Raw genomic sequence first — 6000 nt, 5'->3', positions numbered from 1 at the left:
CTTCCCCGGCCGTGTGACGGTGAACGCTGCCACCGGAGGAGGCTTCCCGGTTGTCGGTGGTCGTTAATGAATGTGAGCTCCGGCTGCGCCCCCTCCCCGCCCCACTGCTTCGAGCTGCCTCACACAACTACAGCCTGCTGCTGCTGTTGCCGCCGCCTTCATCATGGCACGTAGATGACTTGTGTCAGGCTGCCTTTATGGGCTGGAGGGCTCAGACACTGCAGTGCAATGCTCGGAGACACAATTAAACATTACAACTGAGTATATCAGTATGTCAGTTGGTAGCCTGCCATAGGATATAATGCTTACAAGTGCAATTATAGGCCTGTTGTGTACAGTCAGTAGGGACATCAGAGGTAGGCAACATCCACTAGCTATATATTTGATCAAATATTTCAATATCAATAATGTGGCAGTATGCTGGAGGTAAGACTACAGGTGCTTTCAACGAATAGTTACTCCAGTGGTGTGCACATGGGTGGGCAGGACCCCCCCCCCTTCCCCAGTCATTCTGGACAGCATGCCTTTCTGGTCAGTGCAGGTGCAGGTGATGTTAGGGGAAGACATCCAACTGGGTTACCTCAGAGTATAATGGATTGCGAGCAATCAGAACATCCATTTTCCAATAAGCCGCTTGTCTCACAAAAGAGATTTGCGACCGGTGCTTACACGTCCATCGCAAGTGAGGCAGCATCTTGTTTTGCAAATGATTGTCACTCTAGCATGCACATGCCCGGCTTGTACTGTATGTATGGAATTTTATTTGACCGGTGATGCTAAAATTAAAAGAGGTTATCTCATGTTGCAATTTTAAACTTGTATGTTGCAAATTTGCTTAAATGGGTCCCCTGTGTCCCCATGTTTTTGGACGTCCTGGTAGGACCAAGGAGTTGTGCTACATAACTCTCTTAACATCCACACATGCAGAAAAGGACCTTATCACTCCCGTGATGTTCATTGGGTAAACGACCCACCCATTCACACCATGACTCACCCATTAACACCCACTGACCCATTAACGCCATGACTCTTGTGACCCTAACGACTCACATGATATCTGGGCGGGTCAATGATCCTGCAAGAGGATAAATGTCTGGGACTCCCCACCAGTCAGTTAGGACAAAAAATAAGCCTCCTCGTTGTCTTTGGAAGCACCTGTGGATAGGAACTATAACTAGCTAAGAAAGTGGTGTCAAAACCACAATAAATATTGATACATGACCCTGCACTGTTTCGTGATATCTACTTTTCTATTCTTGACTAAAGTATCATAATGATAATTGGGATCCAGTAAGACTGAAATTTTGGGATAAAAATGGAGGAGAGTGGCCAAATCATACCACAACAGTATTAAATCATCCATATAAATTAACATGACATAAACAAGCTGGATATGACCACTGCTTCTGCATACGGAGGCTTTGATGTGCAGAAATAAAGATGTTGTAGCCTTGAAAGGACGCCTTGTGTGAAATGGCGTGTGAACAAGCAACAAAGCAGCGTTAGTCTATCTTGTGTTGTTTCAACCCAAGTGATGAGAGAGGCAGCAGCAGAGATGCAGCCCGTCACCAAGATGACCGCAGCCACCGCAGCAAAGGGAGTGTGGGAGGGAGGGAGGATGAGAGGGAGGGAGGAAGGGCGGATGATGAGGAGCAGGGAGCAGCAGCACTGCCTAAAACCATGTCCCATGTATACCCTACGTGAAAACAAGGAGAGGAGGGAGAACAGAAGATGTGCTATGAGAGGAATTTAGGGATTTATTCTGTTCAGTGTCTGCTCTGAAAAAGCAGGTCATATAGAAAGAGGAGGGCAAGAAAAATGAGGTATGAGACACAAGTGAGGCAGGAGAATTACTGTCGCATCTCAAACTCCTCCAACTTAGACCCCGTTTTCGTCCTCCATCCTGCATACTGACATCTTTAAAGCCATTAGTTCTACTGCATCAGGTGAATTACGATGCGTGAATGTGTGCACCTGTTGAAAGTGTGTGTGTGTGTGTGTGTGTGTGTGTGTGTGTGTGTGTGGATGTTTACGCTTGCCTTCCTGCATCTGTTTGAAATGGCACTTCAGCACGCATGATTGTAACACTGCAGGGTGATTGAGCAAGTTTTCACCATATTGTTAAAGTGAAGCGAGTGTGCGTGTGTGTGTGTGTGTGCGTGTGTGTCATTCCAGCTGTCTCAGAATTAGTCACGCTGTATTTTTCAGATGTTCTATTTGTGTTCTGTGTTGAAATGCAGCACGTTAAGCTCTTGAACACAATAAAAACAAGTTTCCTCTTAATAAAAACTGCAACACCCAAAATAATTTCTCTATCAGTAGTTAGAAAGTGTCTTGCTGAATAACTTTGTTCATTTATTTATATATGAAAACTAGAAATCTCAAGTAATGATTTTATTTATGAATCATTATCAGCTGGCCTTTCTAAAATCAAAGTCTTGACTTAGCCTTGTCATTGATCCATTTTAATTTAATCCACTGAGGATTTGGATAGATTCCACAATCACAACATATTTTCTATAATAGCTGTTGCCTACTGCACTAAATACAAAAAAAGGCACAATGGTATGAAGATCTGAGGCTTCTGCAAGACAAAAACATTGTGCGGAAGCTTCTTTCCAAAGCACATCACCATATTATGAAGCTCTGTTTTTATCATTTTTGACCCTGGTGAGATTTGAGTCCATAACTTTGTCAGTGCTAGTGCCTAGCTCGACGTACATATTCATCTACAGAGAATTACAGCATTGTTACTGGTGTCGTTAAAATAATGTATGTGCAGTACACACATCTAAACACAATGTGGCAGCATCATTGTTTATGGATTCACAGATGCACCAACACTGAAGCTATAAAAACTGCAGTTTAAGGGGCACGTCAGACTGATTCACAGCACCACATAAACTCACTGTGCAGAGCTGCAGAACTGCTACATTGTGCTGACCTGTGTGTTCATCCCAGCCACGGGTCGAGTGAGAGAGTGTGTGTGTGTGTGTCTGTGTGTGCATGTCTGCATTTAAATGTTCAGAGGATTGAGTGCAATTCCCTGGTGAAGCTGGGGAACTCTGAGCATGGCTGACTGAACAGATAACCATATGGGGCATGACTGTCTGCCAAATGCAGCCTACATGACACACACATACAGAGCTGATGCCATCAGCTGTCAGACAGTATCTCAGTCTAAAGAAAACATCTGTCATTTCCCCTGATCTGACTTAAAATTAACAAATTTAATGAGCCAGCATTTCATTGAAGCTGGACTGAATGCTGTGATTAGTAGTACAAGCACACAGATGTTGGATTTTTGAGGCGGATACTGATATTCACATTTGAGAGTTTAATTTATATATAATTACATTTTACAGTTCAAAGTTAAAGTTCTCTCTAGTGGACAAACTATGTAATGGCAACATCAATTGCAAACATATGTTTGGCATTTCTGTACTGCAGTTTCCTGTTTATCAGCTGACTTCTGACCAGTACTAAGTACTTGTGATAAGGTGATATCAGCCAATACATCTGTGATGTAATAAAATCAAGAGTGACAGCAAGAAAAATGTGCTGGTGTGTCAGTAATCTGTGTCTTTTAGCAGTGTGTAGAAGCCACTGATATCGATTTGTTAACACGCACGATCACCATCCCTTCACCTGCCCAATTATCATCATGCACCTTAACAACACAAACCCAGAATGGCAGTGCTGTGAATACCAGCTGTGTGTGTGTGTGTGTGTGTGTGTGTCCATGTGTAGACCACAATGTACTCATGCCCAATTCAAAAAGACAAAATCCTTGTGTGAGCCTGAGGAGGGTAGAACACCAACTTCTGTAGAAGTCAAGGTGACCTGCTGCTGGTGAGAGAAATGGGAGTTGAGGATTATGTCAGCACACACAGATCCCTGTATTTCCAGTAGCTGCCATCAATTACAAACACCACTGCTGAGTTAAATACAGGGGATTTGCTCTTATTCACCAGCAGCCATCATACATGTAATTTACTGTTTTACTCATATGTACCATTCAGTTCATATATTGTTTCCCAGTTCCCTTCTACCAATCCAAGTTAAATTTCTGCTTCCATTCCTTGTCTCCACCTAGTCTGCCTCAGTCACTTTCTTGCTTCCCTTACGTCTCTAAATTTACTTTGCCACCCACCCCGACATCACTCCCTCATTTTCCATCTCTACATCACTTCACTTTCCCTCCCTCCCTCCCCTCCTCTCCCTCCCTCCTTTTGGTTAGCCTCATTCAGAATAAGGCTTTTGTGATTGGCTAGTATTTATATCAACTAGGTCCCAGTGCCACCTGGGACAATGGTCTCCAGTCAGATCCAGGTCACAGCAGGCAGAACCATTCTTCGGCTCTGCAAGGATCAGTCCAGTCCAGTCCAGTCCAGTCCATCTGCCACACAAGCCAGCTCCACAGACAGACATGGTTACTGCACCAACTCACCCACTGGCATCACACACAGGTAGGTAGGCACACACACACGTACATCAGCAGGTGCTGCATCACTGCTCTCGTTTGCCTCACACATCAAACACACACACACATACACACACAAACCACACCACACCACACCACACCACACAGGTAGATAGTGAGAGATCTGGCTGACTGCACTAACCTGCATCATGCACACAGGTGAATATTCACACAAAGCTTACCTCTGAGCCCAGGAGGACCTTTGTTACAGTGATATCGCTTTTCACAGCAGATGACAGCACTGGCAGTGATGCTGAAACACAGATAAAGGTAAGTGGATGTAGCTGTAGCCTGCATGATTGATAGTAGTGTAAGGCACAACTACAGTAAATCATATGAACATTATTATGATGCCAAAGTGTAAATTTAGAAAGAAATCATGGAGTGACACAGTAAAATAAAGCAGTATTTGTCATGATGGATGGAATCAATAGCATTTGCCTCCATACTTAACTACTAAATGCTCATTTAACACAAAGACTATAACAGGCTGGAGTGAACAGTGGGCAAAATGTTCAGACCTCCTACTGTAGTTAGATAAATTACAGGGTACAGATGTAACAATTGGCCCTCCAAATGTTGGCTAATTTAACCCGGTGCTGGTACCCACTCACCATCAGTGTTTCACAGTTACTAGAGTAGTTTACACAGGATTACCGGGGGATAATCCACTTACAGTATTTAGAGACATGAGTCGCCATCTGTCTGCGTTTATCACAGCGAGCGAGCCGTCAGCACCGGCTTACAAACAAACAGCACTTGTACGGTAAGACGAAGCTGTCAGGAATTGTGTAAGAAAATGCAACATAGCTGCCGTTGTAGCACACCGGCTAAATGTTGTGTCTAGTCGGCCGTTGGTTGTTGTCACCCGACGGTCGTCACGACCTTTAAACTGCGCGCGCACTCCGGCCAGGTTGGAGAGATTTGCTGCCTTCAAATGCAGTCGTAAACTCCTACTCCAACTCTAATTCATTTCGTGTGGCAGTTTTAGTCACAGTTAGCATCGATGCTAATGACAGAGAATTTACTTTTAGAGCTCAAGGGACGCAGGACTGACGTTATGGTGCGCTGTAGGGCTGCACTGAAGAGAGGACAAAACACACCAGCCATCAAATTGAGGTTAAGTTATGCTAATTAACTTAGCAACTCGGAAAAACAAAACGTAAACGTGCAATTTGAGGCCCGATGCCAGGGAATTAAGTACAACAATAGCTAGTGAAAAGAAGTATGCGTCTTTTCCCCTGAGATACTTAGCTACCATGTCCAGGTGTACTTTATCAGCACATTTTCCGACTGCACGCGAAAGCAGCGGTTCCCCAGAGGACTTTGCTCTTGCAAACAATTGTACCTAGCTGTGCAGCAAATACGTTTTGTATTTTTTGACGGTGCTGACAATCGCCTATCCTCCAACTTCGCAGTGAGTGTGAAATGACCCTGAAATTTGTTGATTTTAATTCTAGCACTGATCGCTGCAAGTGTTGAATGAGCTACTTAATTGTCTCTGCAGTAATTTGCAT

Source organism: Chelmon rostratus, chromosome 12, assembly GCF_017976325.1.
Source record: "Chelmon rostratus isolate fCheRos1 chromosome 12, fCheRos1.pri, whole genome shotgun sequence".
NCBI lineage: Eukaryota > Metazoa > Chordata > Actinopteri > Chaetodontiformes > Chaetodontidae > Chelmon > Chelmon rostratus.
This window is presented reverse-complemented; position numbering follows the sequence as displayed.